The sequence below is a fragment of the Capricornis sumatraensis genome, chromosome 2, assembly GCF_032405125.1.
Source record: "Capricornis sumatraensis isolate serow.1 chromosome 2, serow.2, whole genome shotgun sequence".
NCBI classification, from domain to species: Eukaryota; Metazoa; Chordata; class Mammalia; order Artiodactyla; family Bovidae; genus Capricornis; species Capricornis sumatraensis.
Window position 1 is genome coordinate 207,506,485 of NC_091070.1, and position 21,999 is coordinate 207,528,483.

The following is a 21,999-nucleotide window of genomic DNA, read 5'->3' on the forward strand; positions in this document are numbered from 1 at the left end:
GCCAGAGGAGAGCACACAGGTTCTATACTGTGTCAACTGCCAATGATAGGATATATGTGTATGTATGCATGTGCATACATATGAACACACATATACATGTATGCACACATGTGTGTATATAGCCTACAAATCCCACAAGCCAGGCTGGCATACAACTGGCTATTTACTGTACGGCTGTACAATTCCCCCTCAGGCCCTGACGTGTGTAAAACAAACTAAGAGTCTAGCTACATCACAACAGCAAGAGTCCCATTCACAGTAACAGCAAAAGAGGGTGGAAGAAAGGCAAGGGTGTTAAGCTACAGCTACTGTTAAGCAGTCCATCCCTGGAGAAGAGTCTAATCCTTGCTTAGGCTAAGAAGCAACACTTTTCCCCACTAGAGTTCTGCCAGGCCTGGACCCTCTATATGGACTCCCATCAGAATGGGCTCCATCATTTGTTAGACTCCTATCAAAACAGGTCCTGCAACCAAAACTCAGAGAGATGAAGTGGACACACAATGGACTTGTCCCTCACTTCATCCTCTTCCTCCCAGCTTTGAGAGCGCTAGATAAGGAATCAATTCAACAATACTGCTACTGAGACCAATCATATTTTAGCAACCTAAGTGTCCATCAATGGAAGAATGAATAAACAAAATGTGGTACGTACAAAGAAATACTATTCAGCCTTAAAAAGGAATAAAATTAAGACACATACCACAATATGGATAAACTTTAAAGACATTATACTAAGTGAAATAACCCAATCACAAAAGTATAGATCTCGTAGGAGTCTACTTACATGAAGTACCTAGAATAGTCAAACTTAACAGAGACAGAAAACAGAATGGTAGTTGCCAGGAGCTGGGGGAGGGGAAAACGGGAATTATTGTTTAATGGGTATGAAATATAAGTTTGAGAAGTTCTGGAGATTGACAGTGGTAATGGTAACAACAGCAGTGCGAATGTACTTAAAGCCACTGAACTGTACGCATAAAATGGTTAAAACGGTAAATTTTTTGCATATTTTACCACATTAAAAATCACATTTTACAAGACTCTTATTAATAAAAAGAAACTACAATCACATACCCACTATACATCAAGTAGCATGCTTTCTATATATTAATTCTTTCAACCTTTAGAGAAACAGTACAAGGTGGTTATTATCATTAACATTTTGCAAATGAGAACTTAGAAAAATCACACATATCAGTTAAGTGACTGGCCAAGGTCACAGAGCTTGTAAGTACCAGAACCAGGATTCTAACGTTTATACCCTTTCCACTGTAAAATGCTGCTCTCCACCCTAGAGGGGAGATTTATCTGATACTATAAAGTAGACACAAACCACAACGCCCCTGGAGCAAGAAGGGACAGAGGTAAAGGATGAATTCAAAGTCAAGAGTTCAAAGTCAAGGCAGGCACACTAATTCCACTTCTAAGGCTGTTCTTCTCTGATGACCTTCAAGAACTTGAAACACACCAATTACCTACTCATGTAAACCCTGCCAAACTAGGAAAAGCTGTGTTACACACAAAACTCAAAAATGACATTCCTCGTAATCTATCAAGCAATGTTTTATTTTGTAAGAACTTTTAAGGACTTCTCCAAGGTCAAGGAAAAAAAAAAAGCAAAAGTTAGTGTGTCACAAAATTAAACTCCAGGTTACCCTAAACGCTAAGAAAAAGTCCTCACGAAGCGAAGGGGCTCACAACTTCCTCCCCACTCCTCCCTCTTCTGTCTTCTGCTCTCGCTCCGACCCACGAGGAGCAGGCCGCTCTGCACAGGCAGGTTCCGAAACTGCTGTGCGGGCCCACAGGCGGCACTGCCCGCTGACAGCGAGCCCCGCGCCGCCCGAGAGGAAGCTGCGGGGCTTGTTGGTGAGGGCAGGAAACCTGGACAGCCCGATTGCAGGCCCAGCCTGTGTCACTCCAGCAGGGCTCAGGGGGCATCCTGCCAGGCTCCATTCCAAGAATGGTGTCACTTCCAGCAGGGACTAACAGTTGCTCCCGGGCAGTGTTCAGGCACTGAAAGCGCCGGCCAGAAGACGCGGCCAGAGTGGGGTCACAGCACGCAGGCCCCGTGAGGGACCGAGCCTTTCTCATCTTCAGGGGGCGAAGGGGCGCTACTACCACAGGTCAAGCAGACAGCCCAGCAAAGGATTCAAAACAATCCTCTAGGCCCCGTGTCTCTCCCAGGGGCACAGGGAAGCTGGGGTTCCTGTACATGTCTGTCTCTCAAATGGAAGCTGTTCTGCTCAAAACAAAAGCAGCTTCCTTCCCCAAGACCCAACTGATTTATAGCCAGCAAGTGTCTCCCGGTACTCAGAAAACATGCTATCAAACAGGAAATGAAAAAATATCCATTTCTTCCCGAAGGAAGGGAGAGGAAACACATCCCTATAGAGACAGGAAATCAGCTGACCAGAATCCCAGACATGTCAGGGAAATGACTGTCCCCTTCTTCAACGCAGGGAGTTATAAAAGCCGAGTTCCTCTCAGGCTTTAGTCACTACTGCGAGAACTTCCAAGCCAGGGCTGTTTTCTTACACCTCTTTACTAGTTTAGATAGTTACCAGATAAAAGGGGAAAATGAAAGCCCCTTATGCCCTAATGCAGGGGTCCCCAACCTCTGGGACTCAGACCTGTCAGATCAGCAGCAGCATAAGATTAGAAATAACATACACAATAAATGTAACGTACTTGAATCAGCCTAAAACCATCCCCCCACCCCTGGTTATGTGGAAAAATTGTCTTCCACAAAATTGGTACCTGGTACCAAAAAGGCTAGGGACCACTGCCCTAATGCCAACCAAAAGCATAACTCCACAGACTTCCTACTTTTTCCTCATGTAGGAAACAGCCAAAAAGGAATGTTTGCACAATACTCAGAGAAACCACAAGGGACATTTTAGGTACAGGTGACCCCAGTATTTAAAGTCTGCATCCACCCAATCTGAGGTTGTGGCTGAGTGTGGGACACAAACCAGAGAAGAGGCTGAGACTTCTTGTTTGCCAACAGCAACCACTATAATAACAGCTTTATGTTTCCACAATGCTGGTTAGCAGGGTCTCAATGCCTTCTTCCCCAGCCACAATCTAACCCTGACCACCCTCCTTTTCCATTTGAGAGGGACAAGCATGTATCTTTAGTCCCTGCCACAAAGAAGGTCAATGATTAGAAGCCTTATCCAAGGTCATTAGCTAGTCAGATGGAACTAACAGTCAACTTTTAAATGCTTTCTCACATGAAGGAAGACTGCAAAACAACTGTTTCTCAAGTAATTCTTAGGCAACGAAAATTCCCTGTATCCTATCCACAAAAACTCCTTTCTCTCTCTCTCTCCTATCTCCATTTTCTACTAATGTCTCCCAACTCAATATGCCAGGCATGTCTGCTGGCATCCAGTGCGTTTAAAGCTTCCCTCCATTATCCAACTTAACATACATTTATAAACACTGACTTCGAGCTGGGCGCTGTGCTAAACTTTGGGGGCAAAAAGATGGATGAGAAGCTGTCTCAGTTCTCAGGATGCACAGTCTCGTGGGACACAGAAAGACAAACATGTAACTGTTATTCAGAGGAACCAGTGACATCAAAAAGGAAGAATATATGCTTAGGATGCTTCCGTTCTCGAGCCATAGCATCTAGGGAGAACTGGTGTGTCCAGTTAGAGGAACCTTTCTCTCAAGGAACCTCTGAAAATATTTTTACTTTCCTCATTCCCGACTTGACACCTCCAAATGATGCTCCCCCAAACGCCAAGGCTGCAAACTGGTATGGCGTGTAAAAACAAGAACACTGCCACAATGGGAGAGAACTCTTGAGTCAGCTCTCAGAGGAAGGCCGGCAGAACCGCACCCAGGAAACCACCTGAACAATGAAATGAGTGTGCTAACTCTGCCCCACTGTCCATCACTCCCAGAGCCAGAGAATGGGACACGCAGGAGGCTTTATCTGAAGGCAGAGAAAGCAAACCCACACTACTCCTCTGGACAAAAGCTCTCCCCACCGAAACAGTCACAGTAACATCACAATGTTTGATGATTTAAAAGTCGTTTAGAGGGGATATATGTATACATAAAGCTGATTCATTCTGTTGTACAGCAGAAACTGACACAACATTGTAAAGCAATTATACTCTAACAAAATTAAAAAGTCATTTAGTATTGTTATTCCCTCCAGATTAGTCTGCAGCTAAATCATTCCACAAAAAGTAGCGAGACATCTAGCCTAAAACAGTGTACTTTAAAAATGTGTTTTTAAAACCAAAGCCCCATCATTTTAAATGTATGAGTCTTAGCTATATTTATACTCTGTTATACTCTATATTCTGTTCAAAACACCATTAATTTTCATCTTCTGATAATGACAAACCACTGATGGAAATAAAATCAAGTCCGAGAGTGACCTTTTCCCTCTCAGGGGCAGGTACCAAACCCTCAGCACAAGACTTTTTCTAGGTCCACATTACTCACAGAAAAAAGAATGAAGAATGAAGTGAGGCTTTCTATCAGCAAAACAATAGATTCTCCTATTAGGAGACCCCAAGGTGCCTAAATCAAGCAATCAAAACATTCTGCCCTCTAAACCACAGAAGGGTTTAAACTATCAGACTCTATTTCCTTTTCTCTACCTTCCTATCCTTTGGGGAGGGCAGAGGAGTGGAGGCTAGCTGGATTATATTCGAGGCCTGGGCACCTAGCAGCAGTGTCCACTGCATATGTGGGCCTCAGAGATGAGTCTGATGACCAACCTAGTGTGTGTGTGTGGTAGGAGGGCATCTGTGAAGGAAGGAAGAGAGAAAGAAAGACGGGCAAAAAGGGAAGAAGTAGGGTAGAAATAAAAGGTGTCCTACTACTCTAGTAGAGATCCTGGCAACCCCTCAGGTCTACAGCTGGGATGAAAGGTACGCCCCCCGCCCGAGACCACTCTGGCTATCCTGCACCTCCCTTGGATTTCCTAATCCTAAACTAAGCCTTTTCCCCAGACTCATTCTAATGAGAAAGCAAGTAGCTGCATGGTACAGGTTTATGGCAAAGAAAATGAATGGCAATTAATAACTGGTTTGTACCAGAGGAGCTGGTTTACTTGATCCGCCTCCTGGTTCCAGGAGTTTCTCTCTGCATTACGCCATCCTTCTAGTTATGTGTTTAAGAAAGTCATACCTTCATATCTTACAACATAGCAACCTCCCTTCCATCCCCTTATCAGCCCTCCTCCTACACTTACTATCTTTTCCCCAACCTGGAGTCTGAATCCCATTCACTAGAGGAGGAAGCATAACCTGTTGCGCGACTGTTTCATCTGCTGACACTCCTCAGTAGCACACGCCCCTCGTGATAGGCAGCCAAGATGATGTCATCAGTTGAATGCTCCCAGGGTTCCGGCTGTGAGCACCTGATCTTTAACAGAGAGTGTGAAGTACTAAGAGAATCCAATCACACTGACATTTGGTGCATACCTGCTGAATGCAGGGCACTGAGCCAGACAAGATGACAGATGGAAGGAAGAACAAATCATAATCTGTGAGCTCCAGAAGCACAAGCTAATTGGGCAAATCCATGGGAAGCTAAATACCAAATGATAAAATACAAGTGATGACATACAGCATGGCATGGTCAACTGGCCAATGAGTGATAGAAATTAATGCTGTGAGCGCAGAAGGTGACTGAGTTAGCACAGGTCAGTGTGGTTTGCAAAGGAGTACTGGGAAAGGGGAGGACTCAAGCTGGGCTCTCAGGTAGATTTCAAGAGGCGGGGACAGACCTGACAGAAAAGGGGACGGCGCTAGCAGAGGCACTAAATACCAAACGAAGCCCCAGAGTAAGCCGGACAGATGGCAACAAAAATAAATAAGAGGCAAATACAAACAAAGAGGCCGCGTTACCCAGCAGGCCACGCTGCAGACTATCAGTACAGGGACTTTTTCAAGCAGACGGGAGATTGTCCCAAATGGAAGACTGGACATGCTAGCAGAAAGGAAAAGCAACTTTTAAAAAAAGGTAAATAGTTGGTAAATCCAGTTGAATGTTGTCTTGGGGCTTCCCTGGCAGTTCAGGAGTTAAGACTCTCCCTTCCAATGCAAGGGGTGTGGGTTCAATCCCTGGTCAGGGAGCTACAATCCCATGTGCCCAGCACCCAAAAAACTGAAACATAAAACAGAAGCAACACTGTAACAAATTCAATAAAGACTTTAAAAATGGTCCATGTAAATACGTGAACACTGTCTACACAGAGCAAAAATCATAATGGGTGTTTATTTACTTAATAAACATAACAAAAATACACTAAAGCATTTGCATTAAAAATAAACGCTATGAAAAAAAATAATAAAAAAATAAAAATAAACGCTATGATAAAAATAAGTAATATATGTGAGCATAGAATATTAAAGCAGAGAAAAGAGAGTGGCTAATTCACTCACTCAAAAGAACTCAAAAAGTCATCAATAACAACATAAGATTGGGAATGAGTCAGGAAGGATAAGTTTTTCAAGAGAATAGATTTAGGAGGACTCTGCAGACAGAGACAAAAATGCGAGCAAGACAAATGAACTAGAAATGATTTGGAGTGTGAGTAAACTACATGCAGAGGTGCCTGAGTACAGCAAAGGATGACAGCGGTTTAAAACAAGAATCGCAGTACGGAGCCAAAATGTGGAGAGACTGTGTCTTCTACTTAGAAATTTTGGCCTTCTGCTTTGACATAATCTACAGCCTCTCTCTCCTACAAAGCCCTTCCCAATGAAAGACTGCTTTCTAGAGGGCACATAGGTAAATGTCACCTTTAGTAAATAAGTAAGTTTGCTTTTTTAATTTTGGGGGTTAGTCGCTAAGTCGTGTCCTACTCTTTTGCCACCCCAAGGACTGTAGCCCACCAGGCTCCTCTGTCCATGGGATTTCCCAGGCAAGAATACTGGAGTGGGTTGCCATTTACTTCTCCCAGGGATCCTCCCCACCCAGGGGTCAAATTTACGACTCCTGCATTGGTAGGCAGATCCTTTACCACTGAGCCACCACAGAAGCCCAGAGCAAGCCTGGCAGTAAAAGAGAATGAAATCATGCCATTGTGGCAACGTGGACTGACCTAGAGATCACCATTCTAAGTGAAGTCAGAAAGAGAAAGACAAATACCATACAATATTATTTAAATGCGGAATCTAGAATATGATACAAATAAACTTATTTACTAAACAGGAACAGACTCACAGACATAGAATACAAACTGATGGTTACCAAAGGGGAAAGCAGAGTGGGAGAGGAGAGCAAATACCAACTGGGTGTGTGCTTAGTTGCTCAGTCATGTCCAACTCTTTGCGACCCCATAGCCTATAGCCCGCTAGGCTCCTCTGCCCGTGGGATTCTCCAGGCAAGAACGCTAGCGTGGCTTGCCATGCCCTCCTCCAGGGGATCTTCCCAACCCAGGGATCAAACCCGGGTTTCCCACGTTGCAGGTGGACTTTTTACCATCTGAGCCACCAGGGAAGCCCAGATACAAACTACCATACATGAAACAGGTAAACAGCAAGGTCCTATCCTGTAGCACAGGGAACTATAGTCAATACCCTACAACAGACCATAATGGAGAACAATATAAAAAAGAATAGATATGTATGTATATATAAAAATAACTAAATCACTTTTTTGTATACCAGAAACTAACACAACACTATAAATCAACTATCCTTCAATTAAAAAAAAAAAACAAAACAGTAAACCTGGCAAGGAAAAAGCAGAAAGAATACAAACTAAACTTAAAAGACCATTTACCCTGACCAGTGAGACTAGAGAGAGAAAGACTTGAAAACTTTTACCTTTTAACTTGTACTGCTTAAATTTACAATAAGCATGTATAATTTTGTAATCATAATGACAGTTAGATAAGCATAGGAAGCCTGTGTGTTTTCCTCTTCAGTTCTAGAACAGTATTCTTTGTTTTAAAGTAACTCACAATGTCCCACACCTGACTAGGGCCCCTTGCAAAGACTGAAACCGCTAAATAAGAAGTGCCAACTGAAGTCACAAGTCACACTCCCTTTCCCACTCACAAACAATAGGAACTCTTAAAAAATGCATATAAAGGTCACTTCCCTGACCCTTTCAGTCACTGTGCTTTCAGAACTAGGAGTTTTTAGAAAAAAGGAGGCTCAGGCCAAGCAGTTCTATTCAAGGAAATGAAGGGAAAGTCTAACATGGTGGTTAAGAGCAGGAGTTCTGTCGCCCCAGAGTTATATTTCTAGATGTGACCCTGGGCAAGTTATCTCACTGGCTTGAATTTCATTTTCCTCCTCGGTGCTGGTGGTTTAGTCTGCATGCCGTGTCCAACTCCTGCGACCCCGCAGACTGTAGCCTGCCAGGCTCCTCTGTCCGCGGGATTCTCCAGGCAAGAACACTGAAACGGGTTGCCATTTCCTTCTCCAGGGGATCTTCCCAACCCAGGGTCTCCTGCACTGCAGGCAGATTCTTTACCAACTGAACTACAAGTGCCTACACTTTCTCCTCTGTAAAATGATGATAATAATGATACGTATTTTATGAGGTTGTTATGAGAATTAAATGGGCTAGTGTACATAAAGTGCTTAACACAGTCCCTGGCACATGGTAAAAATTCAACTAATGGGAGCTTTATTATTAATCCATTCGGTTCATAAAAAAAAGACATATCCTACAATGCTATGTACCAGATCCATTTCCCCTCTCTTTCTTAAATGATGCCAAAAGCAAGGTGTAGCAAAGCAAGCAGGACGGGGGGTGACCCTGGCTTCTTCCTGTGTCCCTACCAAAAGAGTCGTAGTGAAGAGAGGGAAGATGGCGGAAGGACGGTGAAAGACTCAACGTGGCTGACTTTCAAGATGGAGGAAGAGGCTGGGAGCCACAGGGAGCAGGTGGCCCAGAGAAGCTGGGGAAAAAACTTTTAAGGATGAAAATCACTGTTCTGCTCGCATGAAAACTTCTTATTGACTTTTGAGAGGTAAAGGAGGATTTCAAACCATTATCTGGCACAAAGGTGAGCAGTAACCAAAAAGCATGGGAGACTACTCAGTCAGAACCTGTTCCGGTACCTGCAGACAAACATCAGCTCTGCATGATCTTGTGACTCTGAAACACCCTTTCAAATTGATGTATATATATACTACCATATATAAAATAGATAACAAGTGGGAACCTTCTATAAAGCATAGGAAGCTCAGCTCAGTGCTCTGTGATGAATTAGGTGGGGTGGGGTGGAGGGAGGTCCCAGAGGGAGGAGATGTATGTATGCTCATTTATAAAGTTAAAAAAAATAGTTAGTAATAAATTCTCGGAGACAAGCAGAATTTCATACATGCTCTTCTCTCCTGGTTAGAAGTAGCTAAACAAACTGTTACAGTTTGAATTGTGTCCCCCAAAAGATGTTTAAGTCCTAACGCACAGCACCTGTGAACGTGACTTTATTCGGAAACACAGGCTTTACAAATGATCAAGTTAAGATGAGACCCTCAGGGTGAACTCTAACCCAATATAAGACTGGTTTTCTTGTAAAAAGACAGACACATATGAACGGTGTAAAAGCACATAGAGACAAGCCATCTGCAAGTCGAGGGATGCCTGAGGCTACCAGAGCTGGGCAAAAGGCCTGGAAGAGATTCGCCCTCACAGGCCTCAGAAGAAGTCAATTCTGCTGACACACCCTGATTTCGGATATCTAGCTTCCAGAACTGTAAGACAATAAATTTTTGTTGTTTAACACATTATTGACTGGGGAATTTTTGCAGAAAACTAATGCCGGTGGCCAGCAATTTGTTATGTTAAGTGAATACTGAAACATCTCTGGCCAATAATGTTTTGGTAACAAAGGATGTATTAATACATCTCTGGTCAATAATGCGTTAAGCCAGTTTGTGGTACTTAGCTATGGCAGCCCCAGGAAAGCAATACACCATTTTTTTTTTTAATTGGCATTTATCCTACTTTAATGGGGCTTCCCTGGTGGCTCAGTGGTAAAGAATCCACCTGCCAATGCAGGAGATATGGGTTAGATCCCTGCATGGGGAAGATCCCCTGGAGAAGGAAATGGCAACTCACTCCAGTATTCTTGCCTGGGAAATACCATGGACAGAGGAGCCTGGTGGGCTACGGTCCATAGGGTCACAAGAGAGTCAGACATGACTTAGTGACTAAACGAGAATAACTGCTCATAAACTATGTATTTTTTAAGCAAATTTTAATTTAAAATCAAAGGTGGATTACTAAAAAACGACAGGACCTGGCTATATATACACTTTTTTTCCCAACAATGAAAATACCACTATGGGAAAAAGACACTAGGCCCAATATAGATTCTTACTCCTTTTGAACTCAGTCTATCTGCTTCCTTAACCATCCCTGGATGTAAAGAGAAGGAAAGAGAACTCTGCACATTATCCACTGTGTGCCTCATGGATATTAGGTGCTAATACACATTTTCTTATTCAAATTTCATAAATCCCTGCATGGTATGAACTATCACCCCATTACTAGCGAGGAAATCAACGTTTAGAAAGGTTAAGTAAGTTACCCAACATCATACAGCCAGAAAGTGGCTGAGCCAAGATTCCAACCCCTTGCTTTTAACTAAACCAACCTGCCTGAGCAAGTACTTTTGAACCAGTTAACAATCTTTTATTAATTTCAAGCACTGTGTGTTGAGTGAATTAATAAAGAGACTATAAATCCTATCTAATTCGCCCATTTTTACATAAGGAAATTGGCCCAAAGAAGTAAATTGACTTGATCAGAGTCACAAATAAGTTAGTATCAGAATTAGGTACCCAACCCAAGTCTCCTGATTTCCATTACATCCCATTCATTTGCGGACAACAGCAATACATGAAAACAGAGAGCACAGATGCTAGACACTGACTACCTCAGTCCAAATCTTGGCTCTGCAATTTACCAGCCGTGTGATTCGGGCAAGCCACTTGACCTCTCTGGTTTCCTCACCTGAAAATGGAGATCCTGTCTTACATCGTTACTCTAAGGGCTGAATGAATAAAGACACACATAAATTTTTGTGCCTGGAATATTAATAAGTGTTATATTTGTTAGCTGCTTCTGCTCCAACTATTACTAAATAATAATGCTAAGTAAAACATCAAAGAGGATACACATACTGACTGTAGTTTTATTAAACTGCAGACAAATGCACTCATTGAGAGATAAAGAGAGGGAAACAAGAAATAGGCGCTTTGTTCCTGAAAATTTGCCTAATTCAGTTATTAGCAATAACATTTATTTTTTACTCTGTAGCAGGCTCAGTATTTGATAGGTTACAGACATTACTAAATTTCATTAAATCTAAGACACCATCAACTGCAGAAAGAATCAGTATTTCATTTACTCTCCCCAGCAGCCCAAGAAGTAGAGAGTTCCCTTATTCTTCAGATAAGACGCTGAGACACAGAGAGATTAAAGAATTCATCCAAGGTCACACAGCTATTCAATGGCCAAAGATCTATCAGACTCCAAAATCCCTTACACTGAACCGCTTTGTTTATTACCAACTTGGTGCTGTTCAAATTTTGCATGGAATCACCTGGGAATCTCGCTAAAATAAAAACTGATTTAGCAGGTCTGGGGTGGAGCCTAACACTGTGGATTTCTAACTAGCTCCCAGGTGCTATGGATGCTGCTAGTCCTGGATCACCAAGTCTCTAACTATTCTGCTTCCACAACAATTCTTCCTCCTCCTCCTGGGTCTCCATTCCCAGCTCAGCAATCAGCTAATGAAAAGGACTTTAACTCCCAAAAGACAGAGCAACCTCCTAATTAAGTCTTTTGTTTCTCTGCCACCTTCCCTGCTCCTTCCTCTCCCCTCCTGGGCCCCACTCTCTTTTCTAAGGCAAGCTACACAAAGCTATGGAGAGGAAGCTAATAGAGAGTTCAAAATGAATAGCTGGGGAATCTAAGGGGATTTCTAACAAAAACAATGTTAACCTTATGCTTGGATGATCTGGGCTGACAAGGTACCACCTCAAAGTCCACATGTGACTCTGAAAGGTGAGTGAAACCTCCTGGAGTAAACTGGAAACTAAGGATTATTTACTCCCATCATTTCTCCAAAGACAATGGGTGTGACCTCTCCCCACCCCCACTCTCAGTTTAGGTCTCTGAGCAACACAGGTAATTATGGTCTGCCTACTTACTACAGAAACAGCTAGCTTCAATCAGGCGCAGCCCTCTCTCCTGCTCTACCTGTCCTACATTTTAGGTATTGCCTTTGTGCTCTTAGTGCTTATGAACACTACCAAACACATTCAGAAGTGCTGCACTGGTCTGAGCCTTTATATAGTGGTCCTGGGTCTGAAATTCAGTTCTGTGTGATATAATTGAATGGCGGGCTAGCATTACTCAGAACATGGGATTGTTTTTTTGACTCAAGAGCTCCGCAGACCCCTCTCTGTTACCACAATCCCTCCCTCTATTCCATGGGATTGGCTTATGGTAAACAATTCTAAATACTCATTGGAAGGACTGATGCTAAAGTTGAAACTCCAGTACTTTGGCCACCTGACGTGAAGAACTGACTCACTGGAAAAGACCCTGATGCTGGGAAAGATTGAAAGCAGGAGGAGAAGGGGACGACAAAGATGAGATGGTTGGATGGCATCACTGTCTGGATGGACATGAGTTTGAGCAAGCTCCAGGAGTTGGTTGATGGACAGGGAGACCTGGTGTGCTGCAGTCCAAGGGACTGCAAAGAGTTGGACGTCACTGAGCAACTGAACTGAACTAAACTGAAACAATCCTGAATATTCAATGGAAAGACTGATGCTGAAGCTCCAGTACTTTGGCCACTTAATGCACAGAGCCAATTCACTGGAAAAGACTCTGATGCTATGAAAGATTGAGGGCAAAAGGAGAAGGAGGTGGCAGAGAATGAGATGGTATTTACATAGCATCACCAATTCAATGGACATGAATCTGAGCAAACTCTGGGAGATGGCGAAGGACTGGGGAACCTGGTGTGCTGCAGTCCATGGGGTTGCAAAGAGTCCGACACAGCGTAACGACTGAACAACAACAGCAAACAATACTGCAACTCTGTTTGAGCAGTTCAAATCAGACCATTTTCAAGAGCAGTCTGACTTGAACATCTTAAGTTGCTTTAAAGCAACTCAGACTACAAAATCAAAATTTAAGGTAAGAGGGCCCACTGGAGTTCAACAGGCCTGAGTACAAAAACCTAGTTCAGTTGCTTACCAGCATGTGACCCTCAGGGAACTTACTTAGGTCCCTTAAGCTTTGGCCTCCTCATCTATAATATCCACCAAGATCACTGGACTGTCACAGGATGCTACTTGTGGCGATTAAATGAGATAAAGCACCTAGCATTCAGGGTTTAATATGTATTAGTTTCCTTTCCCCACCCCTCCTCACAGGGATACACAATCAAGCCGATAATGTGCCTCTGTTCCAAATCACATAAAGGAACTGTGTTTAGGCATGGTTTCATTAAAAAAAAAAGGAAGGAAAGAAAGAAAAATCACCACTCACCTGGTGAGATCTGGCTCTAGCACTAGTTACATGACCTTGGGCAAGTTACTAACGCTTTTCCATTCCTCATTTCATTTCCTTCCAAGGAGCAAGAGTGAGCTCAACTGATCATTTCCAGTTCATTGATTTGACAAATATTTATTGAGTATCTTACTCAAAACCCGCCCTGCCAATGCAATGCAGGCTCGATCCCTGGGTCAGGAAGATCCCCTGGAGAAGGAAAATGGCAACCTACTCCAGTAATCTGGCCTGGAGAATCCCATGGACAGGGAAGTCTGGCGGGGGTCCAAGGGGTTGCAAAGAATTGGACACAATTTACCGACTAAAGAACAGCATACACCAGACACTCTTCCAGGTACTAGGAATACAAGAGCTAATAAACAAAAACATGCAGGAACTTCCGCTCTGCTTTTAGACAAATATGCAAACAAGAGGAAGCAGCTAATAACAGCAACAAATATCTTCTGCTCCCTTAAAATTGCCCACACTTACCAGTTTAATATCTGATACGCCCTCTATCCGAGGACAATATATGAAACGGATTTTTGGAGCAGGGAGTTGGGATACGAGATTGCTCCATTCACTCCAAACTCCGAACTGATATTGCAGTACCTCCAGGAAGGGGGGAAAAAGTGGTGCAGAAAAGTAGACTTTATTTATTTTTTTTTAGAAAAGTAGACTTTAGTTGGTCTGCATGGAGAACTAGAACTGCTGCCTTTGGTCTTTCTGTTTCTTGTTTTTCACTACAGCTTGTGTGTAACTGCACAGGCACCCTTTGAGAAACACGTAGGGATGGTTTTTCAGAGCATTTTTTTTTTCACCACCCAACATAGAGACAAAACAAAAAACAACTGTCCACACTATCTTCTCTTACTAACATACCACACGATGTGAACAGTTTTACAGTTTTGGAAAGTTTTTTTTTTTCCAGATAGGAATTTGAAGTAAGAGCAAAGTCAGAGTAAAGAGCAATCACAGCAGTACTGGTAAGCGATAAGGCTCTGAACTCATATGTTAGCAGTGGCACTGGAGGAGATGAGCGGTGGAGAGAGTCACAGGAGACAGAATCCATGGGACTTGCTGAAAGCCTGGTTGCCTGGGCAGGATGCAGGAGAGGGAGGAGACCTGCATGAAGCCAGATTCCTGGCTTGGACACCTGGATGGGTGAGGAAGACATTCAGCTGAGCGGGGGACCCAGGAAGTGAAGTAGGTCTGGGAGTAGGGAGGGGGACAATGATGCCCATTTGGACATATCAAGTTTGAGATGTCTGTGGGACAATCGTATGGAAAAACCCATTGCAGGTGCTCTAAGTTGTTGGAAGAACAAAGAAATATAACCACCACCAACATCTGCAAAGTGGTTCAGTTTTTTCAAGTATTGGTACATCACATGCATCTCATTTGACACAACCCACTCGCTGGACGTTGAGTCTGAGTGAACTCCAGGAGTTGGTGATGGACAGGGAGGCCTGGCGTGCTGTAATTCATGGGGTCACAAAGAGTCGGACACGACTGAGCGACTGAACTGAACTGAACTGAACACCCTGAACAAGATCATAATTAGGTTGGGAAGGTCAAACAAATACATACAAAAAGTTAACTAACAAAAAAATACATAAGAAATGCTACAAGGCAGTTTTGGTTTATGATGAGTTGCAAGAAAAACACTTGTTATACTTAAACCACTAATCAAATCCCCACTCAACTTTCTAATCTCTGGAGCTTTTCTTTCTTTAACTTTCCATATTATCACAGCCTATCTGCTAAAGGCATTACACATCTTTACAAGCCCGAAAGTGAGATGTGATCAAGAGGAGGCGGCGGGAGAGGAAAGAAGGCAGAGAGGGTGGCTCTGCTTTTAGACAAAGGCAGAGGGAAGCAGCCAACAGCAGCAACAGAGACGGCAGGCTGCCTCTCCCCCAGGGCAGTGCCCCCATGCCCATCCACACTTACTAACAGACCGCCTGTGCCCACAACTACAGCGGCTACTGCCTCTTATCCTTTCTCAATGGCATGTTCACGCCAGGGCCTCCACTGCCTCACCCCAGGAGCCGCCCACAGGATGATGCAAAAGAGGAGGCCTGCGCGATGGGAATCAAATGCTCCCTCTAAAGCTTTCCCTCCCACAGGCAGGTGGAGGGAAATTCCAGCTCCTCACAGACACCCATTCTTCCTAATAAAGGCAGCACTACATGAATAGTGTTGTGATACTAATTAAAAATAACAACAATAAAAACAATGAATCGGTCCTCTGGGAGAGGTGAGGATCTCAAAGCACCCCGCCTGAACCAGTCTGGTCCGTTCTCCTTTCGGGAAACTAACCAACAGAGGCTGGGATGGGTCCTACATCCCGATGCCCAGAGGTGCCCCAGCCCAGCCCAGCCCAGTTTCTTTCCAATCCAACAGCAACCCCATGGCTCATTTCTGGTGTCTGTGTGGACACCGAGTGTCTGCAGAAGGTCTGGGATGAATTTCCTCATGTTACCATTGTACAGGGAACCCAAGTGTTCTGGATGGTCTCCTGCCTACCACTCCAGCCACAGGTCACAGAGAGCAGGGGGCCCAGTTAGGATCCTGAGCTGGCTGTATGGAGAGGGAACACGGAAATAAGGTTCTGCACAACTGGAAAGGACACTGAAACTGCCTGACACCAAAGGGCCACGGACAGCAGCTCCCTGTCACTCTGCTTGGAACAGAAGATACGCTTGACTCTGTCAAACCCCTTTCCCTCTGGACTAGGTCTCTTTTTAGGAGAATTTCTACTGGGAAAATGATAGCTAAAAAAGGAGTAACCATCTATTATGTGTTCAACTGCTTATACGTTCTTTATTGTCTGTCATTTGTAACATCCACTGTATACTTTCATTCCCGGGGGGCAGATAGAGGGTTTACCAACTCCACTTATTCAGTTGGTAGATACTGCACTACATTCAAAGAGGCCCCTAACAGAGGCATTTTTTGGCTGATGGTGATGACAAGGCTAGCAGAGGGTGATCATACATGTAAAGCAGCATCCCCTGGAGTGCACCCACTGCGTTTTGTGAAAGGAGAGGCAAGGAACAAATAAGCGCGCATACACACACCTCCTGCAGGACTCAGAAACTGGATCAGCCAAACCAGGGACTGAAATGAGATCAAAGACTCCCCAAATTAGTGGGGACACACCTTCCATTCCCAGGGATGACTCACATCAAGTTTACCCAATATAGAGTCCAAATTTACACAACAAAGAACAGAAAACAAGTCACACTGTGGAGAACCTACCAGTTAACAACCAAATCAGAGAATACCACAGGGGGAAGACCTAAGTCAGTTCTGCAGGGGACCTAACACGCCAGGAAATACCCTCTACACTAAAGGCAAAAAAGCCCAAGCAAGCAGAGGACAAAGGGAAGGGTAACTAATACTCTTTGTAGATATAAAGGTCAGATAAACTCTGAAGGACACTATCATGATTTGAAAAACTGTGATTATATTGACCTTCCCTGATGATTATATATTAACCTTCCCTGGTGGCTCAGATGTATGGCGTCCGCCTGCAATGCAGGAGATGCGGGTTTGATCCCTATGTTGGGAAGATCCCCTGGAGAAGGAAATGGCAAACCCACTCCAGTATTCTTGCCCGGAAAATCCTATGGACACAAGAGCCTGGCAGGCTACAGTCTATGTGGTCACAAAGAGTCAGACATGACTGAGGGCGACTTCACTTTGATTATATTGAACCTGCTAAGGTAAGGCAGGGGAGGTTCTGAGTCATGAGAACAAATCCATCACATCCGCTGCCTGCCTGCCAAAATCAACAAAAAGGAGGCTACGTCCTCCACAATAGCCACTCTGTTTAGTCCTGCAAAGAACCCGGACTTCACAAGCCTGGTCCAAACAGAATAGGAAATACTAACCCTGCAGTCTTCATGGAAAGCACCAATGTTCCTGAGCTCAACTGCCCCGGGGAGAGTAAGCGAGGCTAGCTCGTGAGGACTCCCACAACAGACAGTGAGACGAGTATTAAAGACCACAGGGGAGAAAAGCCTCTCTCCTTGTCAAGAGTCAACATGCTCCTAACTGCAAAAGTCAGATTAAGTCAACAAATAGAGAAAAAATCAATTTCTGCCCTGTACTTTACTAAATGATACAAAAGAATATACAAGTTACATAAGGTTCTGAAAGAGTTTAAAATTTTTCTAGGGGCACAAAATAAAAGTCAGAAAACAACATAAACAATCGATAACCAAGCAGATGTTACATTTTCTTAGAAAGACCCCTGATTCTGTGCATACGTGCTTAGTCGCTCAGCTGTCTCCAAGCCTTTGCAACCCCATGGACTGTAGTCTGCCAGGCTCCTCTGTACATGGGATTCTCCAGGCAAGAATATTGGAGTGGGTCGCCGTGCCCTCCTACAGGGGATTTTTCCTACACAGGGACAGCACCCAGGTCTCCTGCACTGCAAGCAGATTCTTTACCATTTGAGCCACCAGGGAAGCCCAAGAATACTGGAGTGGGTAACCTATCCCTTCTCCAGGGGATCTTCCTAAACTAGGAATCGAACCAGGGTCTCCTGCATTGCAAGCGGATTCTTTACCAGCTGAGCTTCCAAGGAAGCCCCCCACCCTACCCCACCCCACCCCCGTTCTGTAAGGACCCTTTATTCTTCCATCAAACCTACACTGGAAAACTTGGATCCCGGATCAATCCACCTGTCTGCTCTCTCAGTGTCTAGACTCAGGTTGGTGAGTGCTTCTAGGGTTAGAGGGAGAGAATGAACACATCTGGGCAAGCATGCACACACACATACAGACGCACAACCCCTACTCTCAGCAGATAACTTCACCCCCTACTTCCAGAGAGAACAGAACCCATCAGGAGAAATTCCCTGGCCTCTAATCAACCAGCTTGACCACCTGCATTCTTGCCTTCCTCCCTCTATCTTTCTCATCAGACACATTCCTCCTTTGACTCTGGATCTCACGCTTTCATCAGTTATTCTCTCCCTCCCTTGAATTTTATTCTTTCCTCTGCTGACTCTTCCCAAACAGCACTTAAACTTAATTCTGTGTTAATGTTTAATTCTGTGTTACAATTAACACGCAAAATGCTCTCCACCCCTACATCCCTCTCTAACTAGTCTGGGCCTTCCTCCTTTCTGCTTCATCCAAGTCTAGGTTTCAAAACCTACTTCTCATTCACTCGCCAACCCACTGCTTTCTGGACTATACCGTCCATACTGCCATTGAATATGCTCCAGGAAAAGGTGACCTTTCTAACAGAGGAGAAAGGTCTTGCCTGACCTCTAAATAATCTGACACGGTGTGACACAGCTTCCTTTTTGAACTCAGGTCTCCCCTCTTCGTCCTGCGTCTCTGGGCACTCGCTTTTGGTGGACGATTTCCTTCACGGGATCCTCTTCCTCTGGTCCCCAAGCCACCCTCTCCTTGGGAGTTCCCCAGGGTTTTTGTCTCTCAGTGTATACACACTCGCTCAGCAACCTCCTGGTCCGTCCACTCCTATCTAGAGCCCTCCTGAGCTCCATATCCTATAGGTGCCCTCCGGCAGGGCACCTCTGCCGACGCCCCTCAGAAACCCCAACTTCAACACAACCAAAGCGGAACTCAGTACCATCCCCTGCGCCAGCACTGCCACCAGTCCCCACAAATAGCCTTCCTCCTCCTAGACTCCCGATTTTAGTGAATGACACCACCCACCCATGCAGAAACCTGCAAGTCATCCTAGGTTCTCCCCTCTCACACCACATCCAGTTAGTCAGCAAAACCAATGGATTTTACCCCTTAACATTTCTTGATTTGTCCATTCCACATTGCTAGGTCCACACCTTAGTTTAAACTCTAATCACTCGTAAATTACTCTAACAGCCGCCCAACTGGTCTGTCATTAGCCTTGCCCCTCTCCAGTCCTCTGTCACAGCTCTGCTAGAGCAGGGGTATTTCCAAAGTGTAAATCCAATCCCAGTCTTCCTTGCCTAAGATCCTTCAATGGCTTCCCAAAGCCTGTAGGGTGAGAACTCTCTGCAGTATGATAAGAGAATCAGTCAACATTCCAGCCTGCCCACTTTTGCCACCTCATCTCATTTCTCCTCCCCTCACATCCTCCACTTCCCCCTTACTAAGATCCCGTGTTTCCTCTCCTAAGGCTCTCCATCGCTCCTCCTGTTCATGCTGCCCAGAATGCCCTTCACCTGAACTTTCTGCCCAGAGTTCTGAATTCTCCAGGTGGCAAGTCAGCCACTTCCTCTTGGATGCCTTCCCTGGCCCCTGCCTACTCTGGCTGTCGTGGGTACTCCTTTTCACTACGATGGCACTAGACTCCTATGTTCACTAGCACTCCCTGCAATGGAAGGTCATTGTCAGTCCACCAAAACGTCTTCCCTGTTAAACTGTAAGGTCAAAGAGACGCAAGGACATTATGTTTGTTCCTTCAACACTTTGCCTACTGCCTAGTTTGGAGCAGATATTCAATAAATGATTACTAGAACTTCCCTGGTGGCCCAGAGGTTAAGACTCCGAGCTTCCAATGCAGGGCGTGGGTTCAATCCCTAGTTGGGGAACTAAGATCCCACTGCCACACGATGTGGCCAATAAATAAACACTAGTTAAATGAATGAATGGATCCTCCAAACAACCCCCTGACACTCTGGGAGATTAGCACTTTAAGATATACTGGAAGATTTTAGAAAGGATTTAAGAGGATTTCTTATGCAATTCTCAGCAGGTGTTCCTGGAAGCACACACTGAAGGCTGTCAGAGGATGGGAAGAGTAAGTGTCTGGGGCACTCAGCATTGCTAATTTAAATGAGACGTAATGACCAAGAAACCCAATCTTGAGCCTTAGGTTCAAACACACAGCCCTATCTAACAAGTTCCGCTGGAGTAAAATCTTTAGAAGATTTTTAAACAAGAAAAAAGATTTTGCTTTGGAATAGCCCTGGAACGAGTGATAGTTAATTCATTTCAAGACAAAATCTTCTAGAAGAGTTAACAATGTTGGTACAGTATCTAAACTTAGGTCCCTGTGCATCTAAGTCACTTCAGTCATGTCAGATCCTTTGCGACCCTATGGACTATAGCCTGCCATGGTGATTCTCCAGGTAAAAATACAGGAGTGGGTTGCCATGCCCTTCTCCAGGGGATCTTCCCAAATTAGGGATGAAACCCACATCTCTTTTGTCAATGCCACCTGGGAAGCCCTGCCCAGAATGTCTCTCAAACAGGCCCCTCCCTCTTTAATATCCCTTAATCTAACCTCTTAACTCAGTTGCAACAGTGACATGCAAGAGAGTCAATCTCCACTCTCATTCATCATTTACAGTCACTACACTAATCCTGCCATTGCATAAAACTCAGGCTCCCCATATGAACATTCAGGACCTTCTTTCCCTCGACCCCTAATCTTAATGTTACTTTTCAACTCTAAGTGCCCCCATCTTCCAGTTAACACACTCCCCAATAGAGTGTCTGTTTATAGCTGCTAGTAGAACACGGTGTACAAAAGTGAGCTTATTCACTGTTGAAGACCCACTGAAAAACACGGCCCCCCTCAAAAAAAAAAAAAAATCCCTTCCTATATATCTCAATCCAACATGCTCCTGCAGGTTGAAACCATTTGAACTTCAACAGACACTTCAAGCAAGCTTGTTCTTTTACCCACTCAAAGGAATTGTTTACCTTCCTGAATAAAAATGATGAGAGAAATTTGAAATGGTAAGAGGCAACCCAACAGTACATCTGGCAAAGCTCTTGCCCAAGAGAAAGATGCTGACTGACCAATTAATTAACTTGTCCTAAGCTACAGCCCAAATCAACCTGATAACTAGCACATCCTGATGACTGACACATAGTCCTACAGAAGGAAGCAGTCCTGGACAGTGAAAGAAAAACAAGTGTTTGGGCCCCACGAAAGCAGACTCACAATCTGACACAAAATTTACGGAGCCAGAGGCAAGCTAAGGGTATCAGATCCCAGGCTGCTAAAAGGGGCCTATTCTTGAAAGCTGTGTTCTCTTCAGCTAGAGCACATCTCTCTGCAGGTAGGCCTGCCTTTACACATTCTCCACACATACACAGAAGGCATATAAGCACATACGACTTTTACAATATAAAAAGAAAATTATCTTAAAATATGACTTGAAAGTGCTGCCAAGATTGCCCTTTCTCTTGAGAGAAATTCTCTGCCAAAGGACCACAGGCAAAACAAGTATGAAAAGTCCTTACTTTGTAAGAATATAAAATCTCATTAGGGAAACAATTCAAACAGACATGAGGCAATGCAAGAACAACACAAAACAGTATATAGTTGTGAGACTAATTACGAGGTAGACATTCCAGGAGATCAGTGAAGGGAGAGATCAATTTCTGATAGAGGAACGGGAGAAAGCCACATGGAGGACACAGGCCTTGTGCTTAGCGCTAATAAGGAGAGAGAAGATGTGAAGAATCAAAGCGAAAGGGAGTGGGCATCCCAGGAAGAGAGAACATGAAGGTACAG

The 21,999-nt window shown here is 44.2% G+C and overlaps 1 protein-coding gene and 1 pseudogene across 1 annotated transcript in view; one reads left to right on the plus strand and one right to left on the minus strand.

Moving 5' to 3' along the window:
* Positions 1–21,999, minus strand: part of MACF1 (microtubule actin crosslinking factor 1) — a 340,095-nt gene that overhangs the window by 296,020 nt on the left and 22,076 nt on the right. The gene's annotated exons all lie outside the window — the stretch shown is intronic.
* On the plus strand, positions 13,961–14,137 carry LOC138074834 (U2 spliceosomal RNA; annotated as a pseudogene).